General features: G+C 42.4%; 1 non-coding gene across 1 annotated transcript; it reads right to left on the bottom strand.

Annotated features, from left to right (window-relative positions):
- Positions 1-2,437: 2,437 nt before the first annotated feature.
- TRNAE-CUC (transfer RNA glutamic acid (anticodon CUC)) lies at positions 2,438-2,509 on the bottom strand. The gene has a single exon. It is a non-coding gene; the product is annotated as a tRNA-Glu (tRNA).
- Positions 2,510-18,740: the final 16,231 nt, after the last annotated feature.

Here is an 18,740-nt window from a genome sequence, read left to right as displayed (position 1 = left end):
TCCAGAAACTTTGAGGGGTTTTCTCCCTTTTATATGTCTGCTGCAGCAAATGTATCCAGATGTTGTGCCACAGCTGTACATGCTTTTGCCTTCCCCATCCATAATGTGGTTGGATTTTTGTGCAGATGGGCATGTGAATATCTGTTTGCAGAAAAAGCATGGCCTCTTGTACAAAAATCTCTGCTTACATAAGAAGTACATTGTTCTCAGCAGATAGTGAACTCCCTTTAAATCTCAGCTCTTCATAAGAGCCAAATGCCACAGTGACAGAATTAAACTCACTTTAGTATAAAGACTAGTATAAAGTATAAAAAGAATGTATCCAGCCAGAGCTTGAAGCTTTCAGGTATGGGCAAGTGCTGCTGCATTAAAAAAAAAAAAAAAAAAAAAAAAAAAAAAAGCAACTGTTTCCAAACTCTGTTAGTGATTTTTATTTCACTGCTTATAGTGCATTCAAGGCATGAAATTATGCAGCTCCTGAAGTGCAATGCTCATTTGAATCCATGGGTTCCAGCCTCTCCCAGCCAGTGGGAGTCTCTGCATTGATCCTGGCAGGCTGTGGACATGTGTAGGCAGAGAAGACTGATTTTGTCACCAGAATGATGAGCTAGCTGCACCCCCTCTTCTGTTACTGAGAGCTTGGCTCATGCAGGCATTCTCCTCAGGTTCTTGTTCTGTTCCAGGTAGTAAGGAGGTTTCACACACATCCTCACATCCCTATGCAATCCTTGCCTGGTAGGCAATGCTTTGTAAACAGCTATCCTTTGCCAGAACAGTGCTTTCCCAGATCTTTGAGCCTGAGAGTTTCTGCAGGGGAAGCATTTACTCTTTTGTATCTCCTGACAAATGGCTCTGCTAAAAGAATTGTGAATTTGTGTGGGTTTGTTTCTCTTTTGCTGCTTCTGCTGCTTGAAGTATTCTCAGGAAGGTCAACTGACCTTTATCAAGCCCTGGCCACTGGCAAGATGATATCCATAATGAATGTACTTCAAGCCGCCAGTGCTCCAGCATGAGTGGTTTAACCTCTGAGCCCTGCAGCACAAATAGTGCAAGACACAGAAAATACTTGACTCCTTCTCCTAGAGGAGAGCAAACTCCAACTGTGCACCAGATAGTGTGTAAAATATTATATACTTACAGCCTAGCTAAAAGAATAATGCATCCTGTCCTTTGCTTGGTTGAACACAGCAGTTCTTGCAACTTATTTAGTTTTTCCACTATATGTATGACCTGTGCTGCTGGAACTGTACTACTGGAAAGATGCAAAGGTTACTATTCCTAGTAAAGGTTACTCATTTCCTGGTATTGTTTAGGTTTCTTTTGATATCACTTGCCCTACCCTCTAAAAGAGAAATAACTTAGTTAAATTATTAACATATGGAATAGTAAGATGAGGCTGTAACACATACTTTTCACTTTCTGTGATACAGAACATAACATCTTGTGCTCCACACTGACCAGGGTTTTTACTGACACTCAGGTTGTGTTCCTCCATATCATGAGAGAAATGTTCTCCCAGCTGAGCAGCAGTGAAACTTCTAAGGCAGGGTGTGCACTTTTGATGAGAGCTGGCTGAAAGGTGCCAGCATGGCAGTCCAGGCTTGGGTGAATACAGTGAGGTGGAGCATTAATGAAGTGTTTCCTCACTACCCTCACTTATTGTAACCCATGGGTTTTTCCCCTAAAATTAAGACAATGGCCCATATTAAGCCAAGTATAAACAAACATGTTACTGAAGTAACCCTTTCCCTACCTTAGGGTTTTTTCCACCTGAGCTGTCAGGCCAGACAAACACAGAATGTACCACAGGAAAATATTGATGGGAAATCATTGTTTTTATACGAAGATTAGTTTTGTAAGTCCACTCTTGGGTTGCCCTTGTATGCTGTAGTAGTGCAGCTGTTACACAGCTAAGTGCTCTGCCCAGAGGGTAGGGACCAAGTCAGCCCATAAGCAGAGGTGATCCCTGGAAAGAGGGAAACAGCAATGCACCTGAACTGGGGACTCTGAAGAAGTGAATTCCTTCCCATTTCCTCACACAGGTGGTACTCTGAGTTCACTGAAGCACTCACTCTGCAAATGAACAAGCTAAATGCTTTATGAAAGAGATGGAAATAAATAACTGAGGCTAAAACTTATGAGATGTGTTGGGTTGATGTGGCCAGAAATGTGTATTCTATCACCATCTGTGTTCTGGGTTGGTGTTTTGTCTGCTCCTCTCCCGCTCCCACACCTCGCTGTCTGCATGGAGCCGCCGCCGGTGCCCTTTCTCCCCCCCTGGGGGGGTGGTGCCCCGGGCTGTGCTTGCTTGGCTGCCCCGGCTGCTGCTGCTGCTTGCTGCGCTAGCTACCCCGGCCGCTGCTTCTGCCCCGCGCTTTTTTTTTTTTTTTTTGGAGGCTTTCCCCAGTTTTGTCCCAAACTTGGACAAATAATTTGGTTCCCTGACCGGGAATCGAACCCGGGCCGCGGCGGTGAGAGCGCCGAATCCTGACCACTAGACCACCAGGGAACGTGGTGCTGATAATGCCAAGGTCGCGGGTTCGATCCCCGTACGGGCCACCAAATTATTTGTCCAAGTTTGGGACAAAACTGGGGAAAGCCTCCAAAGGAGCCCCCCAAAATAAACCCCCCTCACAATTCCTCCCCCCCACTGGGCTCGGAGAGAATTTTACTCAGGGGGAAAAGTGGAAAAAACTTGTTTATTAACAAACACAAGAAAAACACTTCCCAGCAACAGGAAAGTACAATCCCAGATGACAAAAGAACTGTTTTCACCGAAGTGAGAGACGGTCGCTGCTGGGAAGGGCGAGAAGCTTCTTGGGCAGGCTCCGGAGGCAGTCTCTGATGCTCAGGTCCCGTCCGGAGCCGGTACAGATCTTGGAGCTGAAGGAGAGAAGGGGGAAGGGAAGGCAGCAGCAGCCGGGGCAGAGCCGGGGCAGCAGCAGCAGCAGCGGGGCAGAAGCAATAGGGCAGCAGCAGCGGGGCAGAAGCAGCGGCCGGGGTAGCTAGCGCAGCAAGCAGCAGCAGCAGCCGGGGCAGCAGGGCAAGCCAAGCAAGCACAGCCCCGGGGCACCACCCCCCCAGGGGGGGAGAAAGGACACCGGCGGCAGCTCCATGCAGACAGCGAGGTGTGGGGGCGGGAGAGAAGCAGACAAAACACCAACCCAGAACAATCTGTTAAAACCAGGTGGGACAGTGATCCTTATCTCTGTGGCACATACCATCTGCTAATGGGCCATCTTTAAACCAGCTGGGGCAATCATCTTCATCTTTTCCACAGCCCATCCTCCCTCCAGGAAGATATCATCTGCTGCTGGGCCATTCAGTCCCACTGTGTGACTGATAAAATTACATCATCCCACTGGGAGATGCTCCAGACAGGGGAGCAGCCAAGCCTTTCCTACCTAGATAAAAACTGAGATTTTGGACACCAAGGGACCTTCTTTCCACTGGATTCCATAGGAAAGCCAGACCTTTCCACATCATCCCTGGAGCTCCAGAGGAAACTGCACCTTCTCCAGGAGCACTGCTCCAGCTGAACCACATCTGCCCCTGCAGGAGGATGCAGCCACCATTGAATGGGACTGTGCCAACACCCTGACTGACTGACAGGGTGTCAGGTTGTATTCTGACTGTCAGTGTTTTGGGATTGGTTTTTTTTGATACTGTATTTCTATTTTCCCAGTAAAGAACTGCTATGTCTAATTCCCATAACTTTGCCTGAGAGCCTCTTCATTTCAGATTTATAATAATTTGGAAGGAGGGGGTTTACATTCCCCATTTCAAAGAGAAGCTCCTGCCTTTATTGGCAGACACCTGTCCTTAAAACCAGGACATGAGGATACCTACACTTCTTTGACTAAAGACTGAGTTTCAAATAAAGATGTTACCAGCATCATAAATACATGACTTTTTGTATGCTTTCTGCAAGGCAGGCATTTTTTCAAACACAGGAGGGAGGATAAAGCCAAACAGATTGTGCAGTAACAGCAGTAGCTAATCAAAGAAATGGGAGAAAGTAGAATTTAATGAAGAAAAAGTCAGAGCAAATATGTCAAGAAAGGACCTACACTAAGTAGTCACCTACCAGGAGATGTACCTGCCCCAGTGATTCCATGTGTATATTATGTAGCTAACTTAGTTTCTAAAGGAGAGCTCAGTTTCAAAACCCTGATCGAAATCTGCGTGTTTCAGGTTGGTTTGGATGAAAACCAAAGGTGCCAAGTGTTATTTCTGTTCTGACTGGCCGAGTTAAGGTTTAAAATTCAAGCAGGTTTCATATCTGGGCCATTTGGGGTTTTGGCTGCTTTAAGCCACTCAGTGTGTGAGGGGAGCAGGCTTCACCCATGCTCTAAGGTGTGCAGTTGCATTAGCAGAACACCTAAATTAGGATAAAATATCCAACTGGGTCTCCACACAGCATCCAGTGAGCTGCAGGGGTCTGCATGTGTTCACCTGCACAGGACTGGCTGAACTTGCTCTGATCTCCCTTTGAATGAGTCATCCTTGCAGCATCAGAGAAATCTCCATCCCTGCTGCACAGAGAAGCACAAGCTACTGTCTGTTCTGCATTCTGAAAACAGAGGTTTGGGGTCTGTGCAAGTTAAATCTCTACTAGATATTCTTATCTCAGCAGCATTTGCTGGGATTTTAGTGTGTTGGGGCTTTGGTGGGGGTGAATTTGTTAGTTTTTCTTTTTGCTTTGGAGTCAAGTGGTTCCTTATGCCAGAGTACAATAACCCTTTTGGTAGGGATTTTATACTGACATTTGTTCATTATGTGCAGGTAGATTTATTGTTGGGTATAATTTTAAGGACAAGTAGGCTTTGAAATACTCCCTTCCATGACCATGACCAAATTCTCATGTAATTTCTTCCTATTACACAAGAAAAGTAATAGAGATGTGATAATTTGAAATATCTTCTTATACTCAGAAAATTAATGATCATTTATTCCCTGTCCCTAATTGAGTACTCATCCTGATTTAGAGATTTTAATTTTACTTGTAATGTTATTACCAGTTGTTAAATTATAGAAGTCTATTTTTCTCCTGTACCTCTGATCTAGATAAATGCAAAATCAGAAGTTACTTGAAGTCATTTGAGATTAAATAAAAGAAAAATGAGAGATGAGCTTGAGGAGGTGGAAGTATTTTAGGATGTTATCACATATTGCCTGAACACTTAGATTCCAAGGTGATACATACCTAAAAACACCAAAGACAGATGTATCTGGCATTATCTCACCCTCTAAATGCTTGGTAAAATTACAGAAAAACTGAAACAATAGAGAAAAGGGGGTTTTTCTTCTTTTTATACCTCCACCTGTGACAGTTGCCCTTAAGGAAGCCTGTCACATCTTTTGATAAAAGGTCCATCTCCAGTTTTAAATGGGAACTATCTAAGCTGAAGCAGAGATTCAAAAGCACTTTGTACAAACAGTCCCCCGGGAGCCTTGATCTCCCTGCTAACACAACAAGGAGAAAAGGCAGCTCAGAGTCAGGCTGTCCTGTCAGGGGAGGCAGGGGAGCCTGAGCCTGGCAGGGCACTGCCCCTGAGCACCAGGGCACGTGGATTTATTTGCACTCTCAGGGCAGTTCTCAGCCCTTCTGCACTGACAGAAATTACTCCAGCACAGATCCCTCTCCTCTCCTTGACAGTCTGAGGCAACACTGTGGAAGTAAATGAAGCTGCACTCTGCTCCCACGGGCAGTTTTAGGGATGTGTCAGATAAATGTTCAGTAAGCTCTCTGAACAAAAAGAAGCAAGAACTGAGGCCAGCTCCTCCCCAGGTGTAGCACGGGGCAGTGCCTTGCACTCTCAGGAACTGTGACCATTCAGTCCATGTCAGGACCTGTCCCCAGGTCTGCCCCTGACCTCTGCAGAGCTGGGGTGAGAGAGAAGCCTGGAGTGAGCCCAGACTGTCCTTCTCCAGCCCCTCCTTTTAGCACAGACTGCCACCCAGGACACTTGCTCGCAGAAAATGCAAAAAAACAAACAGGAAAAAAACTATCCCAAGAGCCAGAATGAATTTACTAAATGGTTCATGTGGGAGGGAATGAGAAGGTCTGCGTCCTGCTGGTTCCTTTTGTGCACTGAAGGATCTGCAGCACAGGAGGAAAGCAGTGATGGAGAGCAGGAGGGAACAAGGATCTCTCTGTGGCTGCAGGATATGAGGAGAAACAGTGAGTAGCAAGAACGTCTTCTTTGAGACAGAAATGCTTGAAAATGTTTTTCTGAAAGGGGATGCCTAGTATAGACTTGGTGAGGGAGGGTGTGGGAAACACACAAAAAAAAACCAAACCCTTTCAACAATCGAGCTACTGCAATGGTGAGCTCGATGGTGCCACCCAGAGTACCTTTCTGCATAATATATGATGCTCTGTGTGGGTCTGGAAACTGGGAAGATTAAAGCAGATGATCTTTCTGCATGCAAAGCAGCCAGAGACAGCATGATGGATTATTACTGAATACATTTCTGGCCATGCATAATTGTGTTCTGCTCTTCCTTGCTGAAGTTCTACCACCATCTCTCTGCCAGACTTTGTTACTTAACTCATAAGAGCCAAAAATATTCTTTTCTTCTCCATGTTTTGACCATAGCTCTCTCAGAGGTCACTTGCATTGCAAGTAGGTTACTGCCAGCTCCAGTAAAGTATTAAAATGGCATCAAAACCACCTAGAGCAGACCAGCAAGGTGAATCAGGCTGCATGTAAGGTCTGGAAAAGAAGTGTCTGTTCAGATTTTGATAGGCATAAGCTTTGTTTAACACTTTGTGGTTATTTCTGCACTGTCTGATGTCTGATTTGCACTGATAATGTTAATGCAAAACAACAGAGGGGGGGTTGTTTTGTCATTTAGTTTCCTGTAATTTTTATTTGACCTTTATCAGACAAATACTGTGCAGTTTATTTACTGAATAAGGGTTAAATAATCCTTAACATGTAGGGGTGAGCAATACAGAAGAAAAATTCACTTGCTTAAAAATGGGAAACAAAGTCAAAATGAAAGTGTCCATGTGCACTGGGAGTTTCAGCAGCCCTGAGACCAGCTGCTGAGGGACAGGCAGGGCTCTTGGTCTGCACAGCTGAGCTGCTGCTCTCCTGGGGACAGGATTTCTGTGACCTGGTTTGTACTGCTGCCCTCTGCATTGGTGAGAGGAGCTTCACTGCAGGCTTGTCACTGTGGATCATTGCCTGGTTTACATCTCTGGGGTGTCACCTACTTCAAATAATCTATAATTTATCCCCTGCATTAAACAACTTCTAATTGCACGTGGTACCTATGAACACTTAGTGGCCTTTTACTTCTTAATAAATACAAGTGAGAAATGCAGAAACTGCCAAAAAATGTCCTTCTCTTCTCTTCTCTTCTCTTCTCTTCTCTTCTCTTCTCTTCTCTTCTCTTCTCTTCTCTTCTCTTCTCTTCTCTTCTCTTCTCTTCTCTTCTCTTCTCTTCTCTTCTCTTCTCTTCTCTTCTCTTCTCTTCTCTTCTCTTCTCTTCTCTTCTCTTCTCTTCTCCTCTTCTCTCCTCTCCTCTCCTCTCCTCTCCTCTCCTCTCCTCTCCTCTCCTCTCCTCTCCTCTCCTCTCCTCTCCTCTCCTCTCCTCTCCTCTCCTCTCCTCTCCTCTCCCATTCCCCAGTAAAGAAAAACTGGAAATTTAAGGAAATATTTAAATCAAACTTATGTTTAGGTATTTTTTTTTCTCAGAAATAAACAGCAAAAGTTATTTTGAAGCAAGGTTTAAAAAGGAGATATAACTCCTTCACTCAAATCCCAGAAGCATTTCAACAGTCTTTAGTTCAACACATATCATATAGGAAATTACTGGAGATTTTTATATTACTGGAGACTTTTATATATATCTATGTGCATATATATATATATGTAAAAGTACAGATATATCCACAAGCAGTCTTCAATTTACATTCAGGATTACTGTTGGCCCTAAATATCAGGCTGTGCTAATTAAGTTGTAATGAACAAATGTGCATCATTTGCTTTCCAAGCTTTTTCATCTAAAAATGTGGGATTTTTATGTTCATTGTGACATTAATTCTCCAGTTACATACTGTTACTGAGCCTTTTGGATATAACCTTCAAGAATATTGATGCTTTCTATTTTCAACATTTTCATTTCTAGCCTTAAAAAGACATGTCAACAGGTGAAAAGTGTACTTTAATGCCTTATTATGCTGCTCAGCAACACATCTAATACTATGAATATTTTTCATTTATTCAAAATTAAAGAATTTGAGCCATAAATATACCCCATGGTATTTTTATGTGATAAATAAATGATGCAAATAATACATTTTTTTCTCCCTCAAAGACATAAATATGGTTTAATTTGGATCAGCACATAGCTAGTAGGGATATATAATTGTTTTCAATGCTTCCATTCTTTCTTTTAAGATGTCTGGAATTGTCTAATTCCAATTTGCACAGGACTGAATACAAAATGACACGTTTATAGAAAGCAACTGGTTGCCTTTAGACAGCAAAAGCTTGGTTGTTCCTGAGCTCAAAGTGTTTGCTTGCCATGAGGTGCAGGGAAGGGAGCCATGTGGCTGCACCCTGCTAACCTGCACTAAGCTGGCACCTCCTTGCCAGGAGAGTCAGCCCAGTAAGCACAGCTCATGGAAAGAAGATCTGCCTGCAGGATTAGCTGTGTCTGTGAAATCAGGCACTTGTGATGGTTGTTCCTTTTGAAGCCAATTCTCGTCCCTGAAGGATTCTGAGATGCAGTCCTGTGTTCCCACTTACAGACCAAACCACAAGGGCTGGGACCAGAAGTAAGTCCATGGCCTAAAGGATGCCTGTACTGAATCCTGTTAAAAACACAGGATGGATGCAGCTCCTCTGTAGCTGCAGTTGTTTTCCTGCCCCTGGGTGACTCTGGGTGAAGAGCAGCTTCTCTTCCAGGAGCTGTGCAGCAACTCAGCTGTGTTCCTGCAGCAGAGGGGAGCTGGGGAGACATGGCAGGCAAAACATACCCAGGCACACATCAGGGCCCCCAAAGCCATGGGGAAGCCCTGATGTGCTCCAGGAGGTCAGAAAGCCTAGAGAGAGATCAAGAGCTGTGACAGCAATGCCAGAGTTGGGAGGGCAAGAGAAGCATGAGAAGAGCACGTGTGCTTCCATCTGAGAGGCTTCAGGACTTTGTGGTTCCCTCTCCACAGCTCTTTCCATCCCCTGCAAGGTGTGTGTTTTCCCTACATGGCACTAGAAAGTTGCAAGCAGGAATTTCAGGCATGGAGAAAAAATGGAAACACAAACTTGTCCTGCACCCACAGTCTTTTTCTTTTTTCTGATGGCATCATCCTACAGCTGCCTTGCTGGGCTAAGATGCTCTCCCTTTGGGACTCTAGAGGTTTTCACTGTTTTTACTCTTGTCTGTCATCTATGTCTTAGGCATAGTCCATTTTTCCTCTAGAGATTTGTGTAAGACAATGCACTGAGGAATTAGTTCATGCAAGTCATTCCTGAGCACAACCAAAAAGCCTTGAAAGTGATGAAATGTTTTTGTGTCATCTGTGAATGCATTGATATTTATCCTTATTATCCTTCACATTTTCAATTCAACCAGCACATAATTTATCAGCTCTGTTGTCAAATGCTGCATGTAATTGTGTTAAGTAGAAAGCTTGGTGGGGGAGAGAGGAGAACAGATGGGGGGAGATAACCATTCCCTTTTTCCCAGGAGAATTGCAGAGCAGACCTTGCTTTGAATTTGGTGGCCATCTACTCTTCTCAAGTACTCCCATGGCACATGTTGCAAAAGTGGAGCAGCATATCAAATGTAAGAATGTCGTTCAGCAGGGGCAACACAGGTAAATGTCTTACTGGAAGGATGCAGAGCATGGGACTGGAATGCTCTGAGGGTTTGCCAAGCTGAACAGTTGCAGAGCAGCCCCTTGCTCATTGACAGCACTCTGAAAATGAAATCCCTCAGATACAAGATGCCAGTGCACTGCAGTGGTCTCCTTTTAGTATCAATGTTATGCAACTTTGAGTAGAATTTAGTTCTTTTAGTCCCCTTCATGAAAACATGTATACAACACAGCTAACAGATGGCACCACTTAGACTGGGGATGTTAGCAAAAGAGGCTGGAAAAATCCACTGACAAGCTTTAATCCTGTAGGAGAACATGGCTCTGTCCATGTTCCCTGGCTGTTCTGTCCTCAACAGTGTGGAGTCACAGCACAAGACCTGACACTGAGATCCCTTAGTGTGTGCTTTGCAGAGCTGCTAATTAAGACACACAGGGAGCACACCTACAAAGTATGGCCAGGAAAGTAGCAAAGGGGACAACTTGTGGGCAAGTTAATCCCCACACCAAGGCTACTGCACACTGTGTCACAGCTGGTTCTTCTGTGGCCTCTCCCTTCCTCCATTTCTCATCATGACAGAACACTCCTTTGAAAAATGCTCTTGCTTATGTCTTGGACACATTCTCACCAAGATTTTTTGCATATTTTAGCCTAAAAAATTACATTAAAAACATTTAGATCTTCCTGCTAGCTGTTATCTTGCACTCTGGAGGAGCTGCAGTGCAGGGAGCATGTTGGGAATTGACAGACATCTTGATTGGTTTCCCTGGACCTGGTAAACCTGGCTAGGAGAAAGCCCTTCTGTCGGAATGAATTAGCTGAGGGTCTATTATTTTCATGCAGAAAAAGCCAATTCTTTGTTCACATAATGCATTTTTATACAGTTTTTCAGACTTTGTGTTGAACTCCCATTAGTTAATAATTTTCTTGCTATTCAATTAATTGGTTAGAAGGTGTTTGTGTACATGCTGAGATTCAGGTGTTTACAGTTTTCCTTTGTGGATTCTCATGGGATATATCTATTGTTTATACAGGTGCACTTCTTTTTCTCCCCAAGGATTGGTTGTTGTGTTAATCAACTTTTCATATCTAAGATTGTTTTCATGGGAACTTGCAAGTTGCACTTAGAAGAAGACATCTTTTACCTGTCTACAACTCCCTTCTGCAATTCTCTTTCTGAAGCACACTTAGAAAAGCACTGAGGAAGTACTGCTGTTGGAAGGAGCAGACTCAGTGCCTGCAGCAGGAAAAGAAATCCTTTTTCTTTCTCTTTTTTATTCTTTTGATCATGAATGGAGATACAGAAATTGCAATAAAGCTCTGTGTTTTCCCAAGGTGCTTTGCTCACAGGAAAAGGGAATGTTGTGACCTGGAACCTCAGCACCTTAAGAACTTTAACATTAAGCCTGGTCTTTGAGTGTGATGTGTTTAAAAAGAGGACATTTCTTTAGTTAGGTTTGGTTTCCCCATAAAAAGGCTGCTGCTCTGGTGCAGAGCAGTGCTGTGGAATTCTCCATTGGTAAGAACTTGTAAGGCTTTGCCTTTTCTCCTGTTGAATGGTGCATCTGTGCTGGGACCCTTAGCTGGCATTGCCTACTGGAATATGGCAAAACAAGGCAGCTACTGAGCTGTCAGGAATGGGGAGGCTGGGCCAGGGAGCCCATCCAGGCACCAGCTCCTGCCAAGCACAGAGCCCCTCAGCCAGCCTGCTGGGGAAAAGCTTTTCCTGCAGGATGAAACTGCCCCGTGCACTGGCTGCACTGAGAGTGAGGAGTTCTGTGCTGCAGCTTGGAAAGCAAGAAGGGAAATAGGATGTGGTCTGCCCTGGTGTGTCAGCCACTTGGGAGCACTGGCAGTGACGAGTGCCTGTCTCAGGCAGAGCAGGGGGTGTGAGGGATCTGAACAAAAAAGGGCTGCCAGACTGGTAGCTTGATGTCAGCCCTCACTGTGCCAGAAGAGCAGCTTGTCTCCTGTTAATAGATCAGCAGAAATTTCTGTGCCCCTCTAGCATATTAACAGCAGTTTGCCTCTGTTTTGTTATATAAATAGATTAAGCTTTAGCTGTGCTCCTATCAGACACATTTTCTTTGCCTTTTTGGGTTTGTTTTTTTTTTTTTGAATAATCATCAGATAGTCTCAGTTTTGTCCTACAAGCAAAGCTTTGAAAAAACCCTGAAGAGCTGACTGAACAGTTGCTTTTCTTTCAGCATCTGTAGCTGTTTAATATTTTGCTTGTCTGTCTCTTCAGGTGCACAGGGGAGACAGAGCTGCTCTCTCCAGTCTGTATCAAGACAAGCAGAACTTGATCAGCTGGGGAGAGAGGACGAACTGCCACAGCAGTGCCAAAATTTCTGGCTCATGTTCTTGAGCTCTGCTGTTCGTGTGTCAAAAACTGAAATGTAACTGGGTGAATAATCCTCAGGCCATAAAATTCATAAGTGCTTGGGTTTCAGCCAGCTCTTTGGTGGGGATTTTGTGGGTCCAGTTTTAATTCTTCCTTCCATTTGACATGGGAATCATGTAATTTATGCAGTTCTGGAGGTGTGGAACCAAGCAGTGCTTTTTATCATTGCTATTTTATTTATTAATTTATTTAAGTGCTACAGTGACCTGTTACCTTCCTTATAAAATCAGAATTTTACGAGTATTTAAAGCAAAGTGACATGTGAAGGAGCTTTGTATATAGTTCTGGATACTCACTGCCACAAGCTAAATGGACTTAAATTCGTTGAAACAAAAAAAAAAAAATCCTGATGCCACTGCTGTAATGTAAACACCTGCCATGGTGAGGTCAGGCATCAATGGCCTCAGTGACAGAGCTTTCTTTAAGCAATTTTGTAAATAGCAACTGTTTCTTTCATGGACAAATTGCTTTTTGTCTTAAATTTCTGCTTAAGAACCTCATCTAAAGTCAAATCACTACAATGCCACTACAGTACTTGTCTCACAAGCTGAATCCCCTGTTGGATTTAGTATCTCCTATAACTTTTAGCCTAATACTTACCTCTTGGCAGACTCTTGAGGCATAGCCAGTAATGAATTCAAGAGACATTTCATGCCTGAGCTGGGAATTTATTTATCTCACTTCTGTGGATCCACAGAGTGGAAAGACAGGACACTGACAGCATGTCTTGCTGGCACGTACTGAGAATGATATTGAAAACATATCCCTAACTACTTTTATACATCTGAATCCTGTGCAACAACTTACTCCAATTAGCTCAAAATGTGTCTGACTTCTGTGGTGAAACGATATCAGCATGAAATGAATTTTCCTTGGACAAAGGAGTTAAGTGCACTTGGGGTTTTTTTTGGGTTTGTTTGGGTTTTTTTTTGGCACAGACTTGCATACCTGTGCTGAGGTTCTGGTGATGCTGTAAGCTTTTTTGTGAGACTGCAGAAATATATTAGTATTCATAACCTAACCTAGAATGTTATTAATGCTCTCCTGCATTCTGCTTACAGTGTGAGCTTGTAGACAACTGTCACTAATTCTCCAGAGCCAGTAACCTGGATTTAGTCTTGTAGAATTTGCTCTTATACATGGTAATAAAGCATGGGAATGATATCTGGCTGTGGTCATCTTAAGTAGAAAAGCATTATCAGCTCTTGAAGTCTGAGCTACAAGTTATTTCTGAGCTGAGGTAAAAAAGGCTGTCTAATTTTATTTCTCCGTGTATAGAAAGGAGGAATAATAAGAACAAAAGCTTTTGAGAGAAGCAGGTGAAGTTTATTGGGGTTTTTTTTTTTTTTTTTTACCTAAATCAGTGACCTCTCTGTCACTGATCAGATACTGGTCATTTGCTTTTTTCTTTCTTCTTTTATTATAAAAGCGTTTGGTTTGTGTTTTTTTTTTCTTTTTCTTTAAATCACAGCTGTGTCAGCCCTACTTCCACCCCTTCACTCCCTCAGAGTGGATGAGAATTTGCTGCAGTGCATTCTGATAGCCTTAGTGCTTTTCCTTTAAGTCAGTTCTGTGGTTAAACAGATACTTTAAAAAAGATGACAGAATCCAAAGAGGATGAAATATCATCCCAGTTTTCCCTAGGGAAATAATATCCTTGATGTAGAGTCTGTGTTACTTAGTTTTACTCCTCTATCCTTTTTGTGCTGTCTTATTTTTTCCCTTCTTAGAAAGACACAGGGATCTTGCCAGGCACAATATCAGCACATGAACTACAAAGGGCTCTAAAATGCATCTCCCTGCGTGCCAGGACAGCAGAGTAAAATACTGCAGCTTTCTGTGAGAGTCCATTTTGTACCACTGGATTACAAGAGAGCATCACATAAAATGTATTCCTATTTTCCGACCTAGAAAGACAGATGAATAATGTAATATTGTCATAAAAAAGAAAACCAGCTAAAGATTTATTCTTTGAAAGAAACAAATACTATTACTTCCTTCCTCTCTGGTTCCTTCTTCTTGACTGGCTCCCTAGCAATCACTTCTAAATTTCAAAACTGCACTACTGCCAACTTGGCATGCTATATAGAAACACAGCTCTTCAATAATATATGTGCTGTGCCTGCTCTGAAAGCATATTTTGGCAAGGGCTTTTCTGACTCGAGCTGGTATCCACTGTCAGGGATTACTTTTCTATTACGCTTTAATTTCAACGCAGCCTGCGAGAGGCTGCTATCCAAGGTGCTGGAGAGGAGTGCGCTGCTTCCTGCAGGAATTTAGGGGGTATCGGGGGCTGAAGAAGCAGCCCTGGAAATCCAAATCCTGCATGCAAAGAGCAGAGCTTCTCACTGGACTGTACTCCCAGTGAGGGTCTGAAGGAGCACATCCACAGTGTAAGTCCTGGGGGAAGGTTCTTAATATTTTCTCTGGTCTGCTGAATCACAGAAAATGGACATGACACACTTTTCTTGGGTTTTCTTGGGTTTTCTTGGGTTTTCTTGGGTTTTCTTGGGTTTTCTTGGGTTTTCTTGGGTTTTCTTGGGTTTAAGTAATCTGAAATTACAATGCACTTACTAGTTCTTACTAGAATGAATACAAACTGGATTCAGTCCATCCTGGATTTAGTCCACCCTTAAAAGCTTACCATGCACAATATGCTTTAGGTTATTCAATTTCTGGATAACTTATGCTGAAAAATAGAACCACAGAATGGCCTGGATATTGGTCACGGGTATGAAACTGTAAAAATCTATTTTATAACGTTATTTTAGAAAGTGTTTGTGCCACAACATAAAATTAAGCTCCCCGGTATACTGATATTTATGCCTGTGTAATTCTGTGAATAATTTTATAGAAAGCCATGTGATAGGATGAGTGCTTTTTAGGAATTTGATACTAAGAGATACAATAGACTACATTTTTTTAAAGTAAAACAATAATTAAAGCCTCTTCTTCCTACAATTCTTATGGCTCTGTTTCTGAAAGCCAAGCAAAGTTAATAATTACTGAAGCATGAAATTGTGGCAGTTAAAATGTATATTTGTCTTCTATTACAGAGAAATACATGTGAAAGAGAAACTTCAAAATTATGAGAGGTTTTTTAGTAAATCTTACTTCAGAATGAACATTCTTCCTTATTTTGAGGTTTGGGAAGGGTTTTATCCCAGTTAGATGGTTTTTTCTCATTTGTGATGCTGACTGTGTACTAACACAAACTGATGATGTGGCAATTGGCACATTTTTATTTACAAAGCACTGGTAAAATACTTCCCATTTTAAGATAATATTTTTCTTTGTTCAGTGGCAAAGCAGTTTTATTTTTCATGAGATAGAATTGCAAAAAAATTTCAGTATTTTTACATAAAGTGATGCAATCTACATCACAAAACAGCTTTCCATAGAAAATTTAGAAAAAGTGGTGAAAAGCAGTGCAATGTTTCAACTTCAGATTAAAACCCAGCATTTTCATCATTATGAAAACAAGTAAAAATGTATGACCACCATCACTTCTCAGGATCAGCAATCAGTGGAGTTAGTTTTTTGATTTTCTCTTCCCTTACTCTATCAAATTGTTGCATTTGAATATTTAGCTCAGCTCCTTTGATCTCCTTCCTCTATTCAGCTCACGTTTCTGTCTGTACTTCCTCACGTTGACACATAATGAGGAATTATTTATAGATAATCGAATCTCTCTCAGTTTTGTAGCCACTGTGAGCCTGCTCTATTGCATACATTTGTCAATAAACTACAATGTGATTTATTTCAATGCACCTAAAGCCATCTTCACAAATGGAATTCACTCACAAAAAGATGTTCACCTGCTTTGCAGAATTGTTCCTCTCAGGTACTGTTCTCATTTGGACAAGCTTGAACAACAAAACCAGAGCTAACAAAGTAGCTGTAGCAGCCCCTCCATTGTGGCTCTCCTTGGGAAATACCAGTGGTTCATGTTTTTAGAGTTGTGTTTTGGCTCCTCCACAGATGTGCTCTTGTTGCCTTCCTCAAAATTCCTTCACTTCTCCATTTTGTCACCCTATTTTGGATGGTATTTACAAGATGCTTGGTGCATTCTCAGTAACAAGACTGTGGGCAATAAAATGGGATAAGCTTATGCTTGTGCACATTTTTGGAGCAACTTGGTACAGCTGGAACATGTACAAAGCACACGTGGAAGGATGAGACAAGTGTATGGGACACCAAATGCAACAAAAATTAATTTTGCTCTCTTGATTATTTTCTTAGCACACTGGCATCTAGCTTTACAATGTCCCCACTACCAGAGGATTCTCCTGTTAATAGTACTGCTGTGCAGTGAGTGTCCTGCTTATCCCAGCTGTCTCCTTGCTGAAATGTCCTGGATTATGAAGCTGTCAGCTTGCTGTGTGGAGCCAGACTCATGTCAAGCAGCTGCCACCCCATATTCATAACCTATCTTGAATCAGTCTGAAGGCTGCTTGCCTAAAGGGGTGCTCAGAAAGTCCTTAAATATCCAGCTTTTCTAATCTAGAAAGGAGTTCCTGTAACTTATAGGTATCACCTTGGTAGGTGTGTATTTAAGAGCCTTTTTTTTCCCCCTTCTTCTAACATATCTCAGGTTTGCAGCAAAATCTGTATTTCAGCAGGCATGCACATACCCAGCGCACATCCAATCTTTTCTGGTCTGTGTGGATGCTGTTAACATTATTTATACATTTCCAGACATGGCTGGAAGCAGCAAGATAAAAGCTGTACTTTATGAGTGCTCCCAGAAGCACTGCCCTCAGCTGCATAATTACCTGTGGCATCTGCTGGGAGACGTGTGTTACAGAGTGGTGGGAGCTACTGATTTGCATACCACTATTACCCTGGTTTTCCCCATTTGTTAACTGACCACAGCATGCTCAACTTTCTCTTCTTCATCTAGAGGACATTATCCCTGCTTTCTTCTGAAGGCAGGACACAGTAAGCAGTGCAATAAGTTGGGAAGGGAGAGGAGGTAGGTGGAGGTGTCCTGCACCTGTGTCTGTGTGTGCATGAGGATACACAGGTGTTGGAACCCTGGGAGTTTTGAACTTTCTGTGCTTTCTGAGACTGACCCCCAGGAGAACACTGCTTTTGACTTCAGGACTTGGAGAAGGCTTCCAAATTTGAATAATGGAGTTAAAATCACTGGTGTGTAGTTAAAATAGAAGTAATTTCACATGGTTAAGAGTTTTAAATTTAAAGTTTTCAGAGTATAATAATAAGTATGGGACAAGATAGAAGGTTTTGGTTGTTGTCTCTCATTTTTGTCCCTTCTTCTTCATGCTTTCAGGTAGTAGTTTTTGGTTGGATAGTTAGTGCTGCTGCACTGTATGTCATAGAGATTTGGTTATTGGGTCAAAAGTATAAATAATATAGGTGTTAATTCTCTGTTGTACTGTTTAGCTTTAAAAGACCTTGTAACCAGCTAGTTCACTCTCCATTTTGCTTGCTTTTAGCTGGTAGCTAGAAGTGTTGGAGAACTCTCTGTACTTTAGATAAGATTTAATAAACAACCAAGTCCAAGCAAGAAATCCATCTCCATCATGTTTCAATCCTAACTCTGAGTAAAGGCAGAAGAAAATGAAAACAAGCCACTAATAAGGTTGTGCACCTAACCCATTACACACAGGGGTAAGAGAGGCTGCACAGCAGCACTTGGTACATGCAAGAGAGAGGTAGGAATGGACTGAATGCATGCTGCAGGCTTCCTGTTGGCCTCCTGCAGTACTAGGAAGAATGTAATTCTTTAATCAAGCACACAGCTCTAATTAATAATGAGGAAGGCCGTCCTGCCTAATTAGGGTTTCCCTGCTGACCCTGCAGGATGTTACTTATGAGCCTCATCAAATCTCCATTCATTCACTCAACAAAACATTGTTGACTAATAACTTTTATTTTTTGCCTGATGCTTCAGCTATCTGCCTTTCTCAATATCATCTTTTCTTGCCCCTCCATAAATTTAATGCCAGGCAACACCTATTTCTTCCATTCTTCTAAAGAAAGCATTAGTCCAAACAAATGCACTTAGTCCATGCATTTGTATTTTTGCAGTGGACAGGAGAACAAGATTTACATTTGAGAGGAAGAAATGCTTTCTGACAGTGAGGATGATGAAATAGACTTCTTTAGGTAGGTGGTCTCAGCAGGACTAAAAGGCTTTAAGAACAGCTTAGAATATTTTTCACAAAAAGTGCTCTAAGGTGTAGTTGAGTCTGGTAGCAGGAACTTAAACCCAATGATCATTCAAGATCCCTTGCATCATCATTATTCTTCAATTATTGTAGCACAATCAGTTCTGCAGGTTCAACTCACTGCCTGCCACTGTTTTCAATTAAGAGTATTTTGGGGTTGGGGGACATAAATATAAGAGTAATTAGTAAAGCTGGCAACATTTTTAGTGACACTTTTAGGTACCTCCAGTCATGAGACAAGGTACTAAGCTGTACCATAGCTTGAGAACATAGTTCTGCAGCTCTGGGAGCCCTTCAGCCATCAGGGTA

This window comes from Oenanthe melanoleuca, chromosome 6 (assembly GCF_029582105.1).
Source record: "Oenanthe melanoleuca isolate GR-GAL-2019-014 chromosome 6, OMel1.0, whole genome shotgun sequence".
NCBI classification, from domain to species: domain Eukaryota; kingdom Metazoa; phylum Chordata; class Aves; order Passeriformes; family Muscicapidae; genus Oenanthe; species Oenanthe melanoleuca.
The sequence above is the reverse complement of the archived record's forward strand: the minus strand, read 5'-3'. Positions and strand labels throughout refer to the sequence as shown.